The sequence below is a fragment of the Symphalangus syndactylus genome, chromosome X (genome assembly GCF_028878055.3).
Source record: "Symphalangus syndactylus isolate Jambi chromosome X, NHGRI_mSymSyn1-v2.1_pri, whole genome shotgun sequence".
Classification (NCBI taxonomy): domain Eukaryota; kingdom Metazoa; phylum Chordata; class Mammalia; order Primates; family Hylobatidae; genus Symphalangus; species Symphalangus syndactylus.
The window spans coordinates 73,922,348-73,936,381 of NC_072447.2; the positions used below are offsets into that span (position 1 = coordinate 73,922,348).

General features: G+C 37.7%; 1 pseudogene; it reads right to left on the minus strand.

Annotated features, from left to right (window-relative positions):
* Window positions 1-212: 212 nt before the first annotated feature.
* Window positions 213-6,684, minus strand: LOC129475331 (eukaryotic translation initiation factor 4B-like; annotated as a pseudogene).
* Window positions 6,685-14,034: the final 7,350 nt, after the last annotated feature.

Here is a 14,034-nt window from a genome sequence, read left to right on the forward strand (position 1 = left end):
ACTTCTGCTAAATTGAGGCCCCTAGGCACTAATCACACTGGCAACTGCATGGTGACATAATGCACCACAACTTTTCCACTAAAAATCTCTAGTCTCTTTCTCTCTGGCTATATTGGTGATTCTCCAGTTGCTTCAGTACTTTAAAGGCTGCAGCAGCATGCAAAAGAATTTCCTTTTTTTAAAAAAATAAATAAGGTAAGAAAGGTCTCCAGGAGATGGTGAGTTTTATTTTGTCTTGTCTGGATAGAGGTTTGATTTGCTCTCGAATGTTCCAGGGTGGAGAGAAACTAGGAGAAAGCACAGGATGTTGAGATCTCTTCGGCTTAATCTTCTCCCTCGTTTTCATCTTCACCATCAATGGAGAGAGCAGCATACTTCCTTTCAGAACTGAACTTGGAAGCTGGATTTTCCTCAGGTTTCTCTGGCTCAGGTGCAGATCTGGAGTCTTTATCCTTTTTGTCATCTTTCCTATCTGACTCCTTCCAGTGGTCTTTGTTCCCTCCCTCTCCTGGACCATGGCTAGAGTTCCCAGTTTGGCCTTTTGGGATATTCATCCCATCTACTTCATTTTCGTTTTTCCTTGCTAGTCCTTACTCAGATGGTTGAGCTGGAACTACTTTACTCCACCAATTGTAGGGGATTGCTGCTCTGTGTCTGAGCTCTGAGATCGAGCAGGAGAGTTAGAACTTCACTTCACCCAACCATTCTCCTTTAGGGGCTGATCAAGTTTGAGAGGTTTAGAAGTTGGAGAGTGACAGTCTTCCTCCTTATTGAGTGTTTCATTTTCTAGTGACTTCTCACTCACTCTCCTTCGTGCATTTCTGCCGGATGTGGTGGAGGTCCCAGTCTGCAATGACTCACTTCCTGTCCTCAACTGTTCCCGTTCCTGAGTTTCTTCACTTTGTCAGCTTGGGTGTCTCTCCCGAGGCTGTCATTCTAGTTCTGGCTCATCCAGCTGATGCTGCAACTTCTCGTGTTCCTTCTGTAGCTGTTCTTCTACTTCTCTTTCTCTAGTAGCTGTGTCAATGGGCTTTGCCCCTCCAAAGATAGAAGCACCTCCACTGGACTGGGAGGTACTAGCAGAGGAATCATCTTCCTTAGGAGCACTCTGAGGCTTTAGATTCAGTTTGGGTCTTTGGGAGGGACCTCTATCATCACCCATATAATCATCCCGAGAGTAATCATCTCTGGAGCTCCATGACTGATCATCCTGTCTGTCTTATTGGTCTTCATAGCCAGTCCCGCCTCCTCTATAGTCATCATCCCTGTGGCACCCACTGCCAAATGCCCTTCTGCCATTGCCTCGGTCATCATAGCGATCCCAGCTGCCACATCAATCCATATCCCAGTGTGGGCCATCCCAATACCCATCCCAATACCCATCGTGATACCGGTCTGAATCATAACTATCTCGATACTTGTCTCCAAAGCTATCATCACCTCTTAGGCGAGTAGTCATCAAAGCTGTCTGTGGCAGGACGAGCCCTCCAGTCTGTATCTGCTTTGTCAGAATCCCGATTTCTATCATGGCCAAAAGAACGATCCTCCCTGTCTTTCCCCTGTGCTTGATCAGCAATGTCCACTTGAATTTTCCTGTTACCTAGAGACTCTTCATTGAGACTCATGGAACTGAGCAGGGAATCTAGGTCCTCAATTTCAGCATAATCAAAACCTTTCAACCTCTCTGGATTGCTGGGTTCACGTGGCAAATGCACTGCACTGATATTTAATCCTCGAAAGAGTTCCTTAATTGACTCTTCTGTCATATCATAGGATAGGTTCCCTAGAAAAGCAGTGTAGGGTGGTGATTTGGGAAGACGGTCGATATTGGGTTCCTGAGCAGCCCGTGGAGCAGTGGGAAGGATGGAATGGTCAATTGGAGGTGCCCTATACAAATCATCATCATTACTGTGCCAAGTTGTTGAAACATCTCCTTCCAGGTCATCTGTTTCATCAGCCCAGGGGACTGGTTTGGAAACATAGGTGCTTCTTCCACCAATCCTCCCATCCTCAGCCAGAAAGTATGTTAGGGAGAGTCTTCTCCTTCTTCTTCTTTTTTGCTGTAGCCACCACGTTGGGAGAGGGAAAGAGTTTTGGGTATGTTTCTCAGGAAGCTTTTCTCACTGGGGTTGGGCAATAAATGAGGGTCAGTAGCAGGGAATAACACAAATATAAAATGATAAAGCATGTAAACAGAAATGTAAGCACTGCTGATGAATGTGAAATTCAGGCAGACTCCCTTCCTCTACATGCTACTCAAGGTTTTCATGGGTAGAGATTTGCTGACAATGGTGACTTTGTGGCTCCAATTTAGTAGTATTTCTGCTGAAGCACCCACAACCTCCTAGTTTCAGGAAATGAAGACTTTTTTTTTCTTCCTATAGTTTTGTGCCAAGCAGGGGGTTTCCCCTACTTACAGAGTTAATTTCAGATATAAGATGGGGAGGGGGGATTTTACACTACCAATGCCTGGATTTCATCTTTAGAAGATTACAAAAGAACAAATACCAAATATATTGGCAAAGAGTGCATCTGTGGTATATGAGAAACAATGATAATATGTGGGAGTGCAAGTACAGGGGAAATGTTTCCTTAATTATGTTTTGTTCCCCTCACTATCATATTATAATATTATACTTTGGACTAGCAAGAACCCTTCCCTTCCCTTTCTCTCTTCCCTTCCCTTTCTCTCTTCCCTTCCCTTTCTCTCTTCCCTTCCCTTTTTCTCTACCCTTCCCTTTTTCCCTTCCTTCCCTTCCTTTCTTCCCTTCCCTTCTTCCCTTCCCTTCTTCCCTTCCCTCCCCTTCTTCCCTCCCCTTCTTCCCTTCCCTTCTTCCCTTCCCTCCCCTTCTTCCCTTCCCTCCCCTTCTTCCCTCCCCTCCCCTTCTTCCCTTCCATTCTTCCCTTCCCTTCCCTTCTTCCCTTCCATTCCCTCCTTCCCTTCCATTCCCTCCTTCCCTTCACTCCTTCCCTCCCCTCCCTCCCCTTCCCTTCCCTTCCCAATAGGGTCTCACTCTGTCATCCAGGCTGGAGTGCAGTGGCACAATCACAGCTCACTGCAGCCTTTACCTCCCTGGGCTCAAGCAATCCTCCCATCTCAGCCTCCTGGGTAGCTAGGACTACACATGCACACCATCATGACCAGCTAATTTTTGTGTTTTTAGTAGAGACAGCATTTTGTTATGCCCAGGCTGGTCTCAAACTCCTGAACTCAAGCAATCCTCCTGCCTTGGCCTCCCAAACTGCTGGGATAACAGGCGTGAGCCACTGCGCCTGGCCACAAGTAATTTTCTAACCTCAGAAGAATATGCCTGAAAATCAATATCCAGATTTCTTCAGAAACACAAATCATACATCAGAGCTAAGACCCAGTATAAGATATTGATCATAATTTGGTTTTCTCCTAAAAAATGTCTGATTGGTTAAGGTTTCAAAGTAAACATTGAATCAATATTCAAATGTACAATCAGGGATATATCATAGAATTATGCTACTTCTCAGCTAGATTTGAGGTTCACTAGCTATATACTTGGGTTTCCAAATCCCAATCACCATCGTAAATAGTGTTTCTTGGTTTCTCAGAAAGGAAAGTGAAAGAGTGCACAGAGGTACCCTTCAAAGTCTCTGCAAGCTTCTGTTGATATATTCCTGCCTTTCTTCCACTCTATCCAAAGTGATTTCCAGATTATGAAAAAAATTACAAAGTAAGCATTCTCTTTAAAAACATGTGGAGAACCCCCTAGGTTAAAGAAGAAAGAGATTTTGTACCTGTTCATTATAACATTACATTGAGTATCTGGTTTGTCTTCAATCAAGATTGGAGCACTGACATGGAAAGGAGAAAACACCAACTCCAAAGAAATATTTATAGTTGCCTCTCCAAATAATTCCTGGATCATTAGTTCTTGGAAATCTGGTACCACCAAATCCAAACCAATGGCCAGTGAATCTTCACTCATAGGTACATTCTGAATTGATATTTTGGGGTATTTCCTGAGAAATAATCAACACAGGAAAATATTAATCCTACATGTTGCAAGAGCTCAAATTATATGGGCTGTAGCATATCTATTAGTTACATAATATCAGCAGATGATTTGCAGTGTTTAGGTCAACTAACCAATAGTGTGCCCACAAATTCTCCTTTCATTTTATTTGCATATTATATAATACAATATCCTACTATTCTCACAGGACAATTCTATCACTTCAATTTAATGAAAAAAAGACATCACACCTGGAATAGCTATTACTAAAGAGACAGACAACAAGTGCTGGTGAGGATGTGAAAAAAATAGGAACCCCTATACATTGCTGAAATAAATAAATGTGAAATGGTATATCCACTTTGGAAAATAGTTTAGCTATTTCTTAAAAAGTTAAGCATAATTTTTTTCCACTCAATTACAATCACTTCCAGCAATTCCATTTTTGGTTATCTATGCAAAATAATTGCAAACACATTTCCACATAAAGATTTTCCTGTGAATGTTCATAGCAGCATCATTTATAATAGCAAAGAATTGGAAAACAACAGAAGTGTCCATTAACTGATTAATGTGTAAGTAAAATGTGGTATATCTATATAATGAAATATTATTCAGCAATACAAAGAGTTGAAGTACTGATCTATGCCACAGCATAGATGAAAACACTATGCTATGTGAAATATGCCAGACACAAAAGACCACTTGTATTATTCCATTCGTATGAAATGGCCAGAAGAGTAAAATCTATAGAGACAGCAAGTAGATTAGTAAATGGCCCTGAGGAATCTTATTAGATTGATGAAAATCTTATAAGATGGGATTATGGTGATGGTGACACAACTCAGTAAATCCACTACAAATTGAATTCTACACTTAAAATCGGACCAATTTTATGATATGTAAATTATCTTTCTCTCTCTTTTTTTTTTTTTTGGATGCAGAGTTTTACTCTGTCGCCCAGGCTAGAGTGCAGTGGTGTCATCTTGGCTCATTGTAATCTCCACCTCCCGGGTTCAAATGATTTTCCTGCCTCAAGCTCCATAGTAGCAGGAATTACAGGTATGTGCCACCACACCTGGCTAATTTTTGTATTTTTAGTAGAGATGGGGTTTCACCGTGTTGGCCAGGTCAGTCTCAAACTCCTGACCTCAAGTAATCTGCCTGCCTTGGCCTCCCAAAGTGCTAGAATTACAGGTGTGAGCCATCCTGCCCAGCCTATAAATTATTATCTCTATGAAGTGGTTTATATATACACATATAAATTTTAGCTATATATGTGTGTATATATGTAAATATCATGCATACATGAATTTTTATCAATATATATGTATAATTTAGAGAGATTGTATAGCATGTAGCAAATAACACAGCAATGTAATAGTACCTCAAGGGTCAGGATTTACAGCTCACAGACCATGTTTCCATTCTGTGGTGTAGGGATTAAACAGACACCTCAGTTTAGACTGGGAAAGAAGTAGAATTGGACAATGATTTGCTTTTCAGGTAAAGGAGGAAGTCTTAAGAGAACACAAATAATTCCCGGATTGTTTCTCATATTTTTGACCAACTTAAGTTGTGTTAGGGCTCTGTAAAAAAAAAGAATAAAAAAGCTAAACTGTAGCTTAAAATTTCCACTGAAATAGCATACAGATACAGCAGAGGTTAATTTTATCATAGGATTAAATTTTCATTTTCAATAGGATAATTAATTTAGATAAGTAACCACATTTTTCCATATTCTTTTTAAATTTATATTTTAGGAAACTGTCAAACACATGTAACTGGACAGCTTCTCTAACAGTTGAATTGTTAATTTAGATTCTAAGATTTAATGTGTAGTTATTTAATTATCACTTATTACTATAGTTTACAATAATCTATTGTGTATTTCCTTTTTATTTTCCAGAGACAGGGTCTTGCTCTGTAGCTCAGGCTGGAGTGCAATGGTACAATCATGGCTCACTGTTGCCTCAACCTCCCAGGTTCAAGCGATCCTCCTACGTCAGCCTCCTGAGTATCTGGGACCACAGGTACTCCATGTCTGGCTAATTAAAGAAAAAATGTTTTGTAGAGATGGGGTTCCACCTATGTTTCCTGGGCTGGTCTCAAACTCCTGGGCTCAGGTTATTCACTCACCTCAGCCTCCCAAAGCGCTGGGAGTACTTACAATTGTGAGCCACTGTACCTGGCCTTTTGTGTCTCAAAATACCTAGAAGAGGCTGAGGTGGGTTGGTCATGCCTGTACTCCCAGCTACTTGAGAAGCAGAGGTGGGAGGATCACTTGAGCCCAGGAGTTTGAGTCTAGACTGAGCTATGATCATGCCACTGCACTTCAGCCTGGGTGACAGAATGAGACCCTGTCTCAAAAAAAAAAAATTCTGTCTAAGAATGATGATAAAAAATACATAGAGGAGAAAATTCAAATGTTCTTAGCACAAAGAAAAATATTTAAAATAATGGATATCTCAATTACACTGATTTGATCTTTACAAGTTGTATGAATTTATTAAATTACCACAGGTACTCCAAAAATATATACCTCCATTATGTATCAATGAAAATAAAATTAAAAAACAAATACCATTTATTACAACATTCTGGATGTCATGAAGTCTGAGATCCACAAACTTCTTTCTGGTGTCTTTAGGAAAGCTTTTCTGGTGCACTGTTTTTCAGATGTGCCTATTGCTAGCATTCTGCACCTCTGTTCAGTTGATGGATGTGATGAAGACAGCACATGTATGCCACTCTTCTGGGCCAACACCCAGGTAGATGGCTTTTATGCTGTTGGCTTTAGCAGCCAATATCTGCAAAAATTTAATTCATGAACAGAAGTTCACCATTCATACCTCCTTCTCCAATAATACGTCCTTCCCATTGTCTTGCTTCTTAAACACCTCAGCTCCCAGATACAATTGATTTAACGGCTTACTTCTCTTTATAGTACCCAGGCTTTAGGATATCCCTACTTACATCTGTAATTACCATTCCCTCAAACACATTATCTCTCCCAAAAGATTCTAGCTCTTCAGGTTTCCTCTGTATACCCTCAAAATATATTTCAGAACATTCTGCCTCCTAAATGATCTTCCACTGGAAGTCTTCTCCATCCATTTCCTTCTCAGATTTCCTCTTCTAAAACTTCCACCTCCCTGACCAGACTTAATGATTCTTCACTTGGCCCTTCCTTCTACCCAAATAGGCATCACTGAGACACAGACGTTTAAACAGGTAACTCTCCTCAGAAGATACCCAAATATCTGCCATCTATAAAATACACTTGAAAATGATATACATGTTTATTCTCCTATTTACTTTAACAATTATAGAAAATCTCAAATTTGCAGACCAATGTTTTTCCCCAAATAGTTACTCTATATTTCTTATTACATTTATAGTATTTGCTAATTTAAATTTTTGTTGTTTGGGGGAATAGAATTTTTTTCACTGGAATTTTAACTAGCCATTGTTTATTGCAAAAGTGTTAATTTTATACTTATATTTTATATTAAGTAAGCTTTGTTTTAATACCTTATTTCTTCAATCATCATACTACTGAATATATTTTTAATGGGCTGGTTGTCATTGTTCTATTCTGTAGCCACAAAATAAAGGTCAGACTAGTTATTTTGCAAGTGTGTTTTGGTGGTCATAAAGGGAACTGAATAAGAATATAGAGAGAAGTACCATTGCCAACACTAAGAAAAAAACTCAAATGCATAATATGCTGGCAGAGTACCAATAAATTTATTTTTGTAATTGAAGGAAAGCATTACTTGTTTAGTTAAAAATTAGATATGCCCTCACATTTTAACATAGCTGTAGCCCCTGTTAAATTACCAACACATTGCCGGCATTGTCTCCATCTGCTGGGTTCATAGATGAAACTAAGTTTTTGGATTCATCTTTCAAATAGGTAAGACACTGTCAAGGAGACTTTTATTTTTGTCTTCAACAAGTGCATGATCATTTTTAAATATTTCCATCTAAATAGGAGTGTTAGAGGAAATGATACTTGATTATGTACCTGTTCATACATCTGGTCTTTCTCAGATCATATTTGATGTGATTCCTATTGAGAATATTTAACAATGGTTTGAGAAGTAATAGCAACAAGCATGGGAAATTTTTCTTTTTACCCATCCTCCACCATATTATCTCAGAATGTTACAGCATCTTCTCCGCTGGAATATGGAAATATTGAGGAGCACATTTGAAAGCTGAAGCCCCAGATGTGACTGGTAATGACCTACAATGAGACCCACATTTTATTGCCATTAGCTACCTGAATGTTGCAATGGTTAAACAACTTTGTTGTGCAAAACCAAATTTTAATTTTCCTTTGTCAGAAAGGTTTTCACTAAACATAAATATTTTAGGATCTCAACATCAAAGTGGAAAAAGAAAAAGACCCAGTGCATTTAAATGGGAGGTTTAGAAGAATTAGTGACAAGTTGGAATTGTCCCTATGTTTTAGCTTCTGAGTATCTACATTAAGACATTCTAAAAGCTTGGTGTTTTAAGTATACACTGGGTCAGATAAAACTGAAGAGCAAAGGGGAAAACCAGCCTCCTGGGAATAATGCCTGATTCCAGGGCTGGGCAGGCAAAGTACAAATTGAGCCTGAAACATCCTATTATGACAAAAGTAAATGCTCAAAATAATGAGGATATATCTATCAATGGGTATAGTCTAGTAATGAATTATAACCCTTTGAGTTAAATAAGAATCAATGATTCCATGCTGATATAAATAAATAAACGGGGAAGAAAGAAAAGCTCTTCCTTGTAGTAGAATGCGAAATAAAAACACAGAAGGATGATGTAACTAGAAAATTCCTGTTATACAACCATCACAGTAATACATGATTCAGTTGAGAGTCCTCAATACATACTAAAATTAATGGGTAAAATTTTGAGTAATTTGTATAGACTCAAAAGTATCTCCCTACTATTATTAATTACAAAGAAAAAATAGTAAGAGTGGATAAACTTGGAATATATCTTATTCCATAAGTATATCTTATGAATACATCATCTTAAACAAATGATCAAAGTTAACATCACCAATAATAAGACAAACTGACATCGGGTGCCTCTGATACTATGCAGCAAGAACACAGCATCACTTCTTTATATTACTGTCGAAAACATATAGTCTGATTCTACCCATGACACCACACTAAACTCAAAGCGAGGAACACTCTACAAAAAATATTGGCCTGTACTCCTCAAAAATATTGCAGTCATGGAAGACAAACACAGGCTGAGGAACTCTTCCATATTAAAAGAGAATTAAGAGACATAACAACAAAATGTTGTGTATGATACTGGCTTGAACCCTAGATTGAGAACAGGGGAGAGGGTGTGGTTGTGGCTATAATATTAGTGAGACAATTGCTGAAATTTGAATGTGGATTAGGAATTAGAAAATAGGGATTAGAAATAGGAATTAAAACATAGTATTAAGTCAATGCTAAGTTTCCTGATTTTGATATTGTACAGTGGTTATGTAAGAATATGTCATTGTTATTAGAAAACACACGTTAACGTATTTAGGGGTAAACAGGCACCATGTCTACAATTTACTCTCAAAAAGTTCAGAAAGAAGTGTTTGTATGTGTCAGCAGAGGATGGAGAGAGAGAGAAAAAAAAAACAAATGATAAATAAAATGTTAAAAATTGGAGAATTTAGGTAAAGGCTATATGGGAGTCCTTCGTAGAATTCTCATATATGTTCTATTTCAATTATATAAAAATTAAAAGTTACCAAAAAAAATCAAAAGTGGGAAGGAGGGCCCACTCAAATGGGAGGCAAAGCTCTGCAGTCAATGACTTTACTACCTGGGCTTGAATTTTGAGTCTATCATATATTAACTATGTGACCTTGTACAAAACAGTTAAACTTGCCATAACTCAACTCCCTCATTTGTGAAATGAGAATAATATTAGAGCCTATCTAATAGAAATATTTTCTGAAAATTAAATAAGATAATCCATGTAAGGCACCTAGTACAGCATCCAGCACATTGTAAGTACTCAATAAACATCAGCCATTAATTATTATCTATTGGTTCTACGTTGTTTAATCAAGGCTGAGGAGTCAAGCCAATAACTTAAGGCTTCCTGCCTGAGGTATACTTAGATAGCATCCTGCAAGAAAATTGTTTATGATTAGATATTCTGTCTTCTTCACTCATAGGTGGGAATTGAACAATGAGAACACGTGGACACAGGAAAGGGAACATCACACACCGGGGCCTGTTGTGGGGTGGGGGGAGGGGGGAGGGATAGCATTAGGGGATATACCTAATGTTAAATAATGAGTTAATGGGGGCAGCACAACAACATGGCACATGTATACATATGTAACAAACCTGCACGTTGTGCACATGTACCCTAAAACTTAAAGTATAATAAAAAAAAGATATTCTGTCTTCTAGGGACTTAAAACAAAAACCTTACAATCTTAGGTTGCAAGAGGCCAGTAAAGATGGAAATGGGAGCTCCTAATTATAACAGAAATCATACGTGAAATGGTTTTGTTCCTTCTGGCCAGTCTAATCTTTTGCGTAAAGAACCTCTATGGAAGATCCATGGTGCTTTAGCAAGGTGGAGCTGAGAGATTTCTTCCAATTTATTCTAGGAGAATCCCAGGGGAGGTGTAAGTTCTATTAGGCTCCTTAGAGCCTTAGAATAACTGGTATTTTCCTATATTAGTTCTCAATGACATTGCTGGAACCACCTTAAGGATACAGACAGAAGTAACCTGCAACCAACAGCCAGCAACTAGGGTGCACCTATCATGATCGTGCCACAGCAAGTTAGCCTGTTATCATTTTAAAAGTATAAAAACAAAAGAAGGCCGGGCGCGGTGGCTCACGCTTGTAATCCCAGCACTTTGGGAGGCCGAGGCGGGCGGATCACGAGGTCAGGAGATCGAGACCATGGTGAAACCCCGTCTCTACTAAAAATACAAAAAATTAGCCGGGCGTGGTGGCGGGCGCCTGTAGTCCCAGCTACTCGGAGAGGCTGAGGCAGGAGAATGGCATGAACCCGGGAGGCGGAGCTTGCAGTGAGCCGAGATTGCGCCACTGCACTCCAGCCTGGGTGACAGAGCGAGACTCTGTCTCAAAAAAAAAAAAAAAAAAAAAAAAAAAAAAACAAAAGAAAACGCAATATATACTGAACTGATGATATGTTCGACTTTCCTTGGCAGCTATCTTTTTTATTCTGACACACAATTTATACATGCTGTCTAACTGCTCTGACCTAAAAGATAAGAATAAACTTGGAAAGAGAAAAATTATGGGACGTGAGCATAGATAGGGCTTCTATAAGCAAGAAAATACGTGGAATCAATAAATACACCTTTTTCTATTCATGTCTACTACATAATTTCCACTTGTCAAACTCAATATAAACTGGAGAATCTAACAAATCATAGAGAACACTTTAATAAGGACATCATGCTCAGTATTTAAGGAAATCAATAAAGAGGAATGTTATAAGAGATACAACTAAGCACAATGAAAATTAATACATTTTTCTTTGGACCTTCATGGGATTATATATTATAATCATTTTATATCTAAGCCAAGAATGTTATAGAATAGCTATAATTAATAATTTACAGAAAAGAAAGAATAAAAACTCTTCAAAAGACTGAACTGGCACCTATGTTAATAGCTGCTGTTGCTTGCAGTACTTTTGTCTTAGGTTTGTTATTTCAAGGCAAAGGTTGCATATTCCCAGCAACATTTACATATTGTCAAAATGAAGCAAGACAGAAAGATGTCTGTAGAATTTTGAAGACACATCTAATAATATATTGAACTCTATGAGTTAACATTTTTAATTTTCTTCATAAGAATGATCTCATTACTCTGATTATTCCAAACTTAAAATTTAACTCCTTTTAACCTTTCCATCAGTCAATAGTCCATACAGGTATCACTGTAACATTTTGGAAATACAGACTAATACTCTTCTAAACTTCAGAGTATAAGAATCTTTGCAAACCAAGATAATACAAATGCAGATTCCTTACTAACAATCAAAGGGGTAGAAAAATACTTCATAGAAGGCTGACAGAACAACTAAGTCTCTAGGCCAGTGGGTGTATATCAAACTAACATATCTATACTTCCTTTGAAGGATATGGAAAGAGACATCTTGTATCAGATTAATAAACTACAAACTTCACATATAGAATTAACTTTAAGTATGATCTAATATAATCTAAATTCCAGGTGGGAAAGTATCACCAATATTTGGCTAGAAGGAAACTCCGAAGGCCATCTAGTTTGCTATTGACAAAGTTTTTGGTCTGGTTTACCTATAAAATCAGCCAGAACCCACTGGAGCATCATTAACCACATGATATCTATGTATGTAATGGTTAACATTCAACAACAGACCGATGTCCAGAATTAACATGAAGGGTTGGCTCATGGTCAATGTCAATGAAAATCTTGGCTTATATTCAATGTTGATGAAAAGGCAAGAAAAATACTTCTTTCTACTTTACCCTCTCTTTTATTCCTTGTGGATGTGAAAAGTTTAATTTGTTAAGTCAGTTACAAAAGAGAGACTCATAAAATTAAAAATACATTTGTACTTCATTGAAAGATTGGCAGGCGAGCTCAAGTTTAATTTGAATATTAATGAACATTTGTTAGAACAAATGCATGCTTATCTCCTCTAAGGTAAAGTATAGGTTATAACCTTTTCTCACAGGAATTATTGTGAAATGGTTTAACCATTTAAATTTTGCCTTTGTGATGCTGTGGAGAAAAAAGAATGCTTATACACTATTTGTAGGAATGTAAATTAGCTTAGCCACTGTGGAAAGCAGTTTGGCGATTTCTCAAAGAAGTTACATTTTTTTTTCAATTTCCATAGATTTTTGAGGAACAGATGGTGTTTGGTTACATAAATAAGATATTTCGTGGTGATTTGTGAGATTATGGTGCACTCATCACATGAGCAGTATATACTGCACTCTATTTGTAGTCTTTTATCCCCCACCCCCTTCCCACCCTTTCCCCCCAAGTCCTCAAAATCCATTGTGTCATTTTTATGCCTTTGCATCCTCATAGCTTAATTCCCACATATGAGTGAGAACATACGATGTTTGGTTTTCCATTCCTGAGTTACTTCACTTAGAATAATAGTCTCCAATCTCATCCAGGTTGCTGTGAATGCCATTAATTCATTCTTTTTTTATGGCTGAGTAGTATTCCATCTCATATATATATATATATGTAGTATTCCATTATATATATAGTATTGGTATTCCATTATATATATAGTATTCCGTTATATATAAATCACAGTATTCCATTATATATATACATATCACAGTATTCCATATGTATATACATATCACAGTTTCTTTATTCACTTGTTGATTGATGGGCATTTGGGTTGGTTCCACATTTTTGCAATTGCAAATTGTGCTGCTATAAACATGCATGTACAAGTATCTTTTCATATAATGACTTTTTTTCCTCTGGGAAGATACCCAGTAGTGGGATTGCTGGATTGAGTGGTAGTTCTACTTTTAGTTCTTTAAGGAATCTCCACACTGTATTTCATGGTGGTTGTACTGGTTTACATTCCCACCAGCAGTGTAGAAGTGTTCCCTGTTCACTGCATCCATGCCAACATCTATAATTTTTTTTGATTTTTTGATTATGGCCATTCTTGCAGGAGTAAGGTAGTATCACATTGTGGTTTTGATTTTCATTTCCCTGATTATTAGTGATGTTGAGCATTTTTTCATATGTTTGTTGGTTATTTGTATATCTTCTTTTGAGAATTTTCTATTTATGTCCTTAACTCATTTTTGATGTATTGTTTTTTTTTTTTTTCTTGCTGATTTGTTTGAGTTCATTGTAGATTCTGGATATTAGTACTTTGTCAGATGTATAGATTGTGAAGACGTCCTCCCACTCTGTGGGTTGTCTGTGTACTCTGCTGACTGCTCCTTTTGCCACGCAAAAGCACTTTAGTTTAATAAAGTCCTAGTTATTTATCTTTG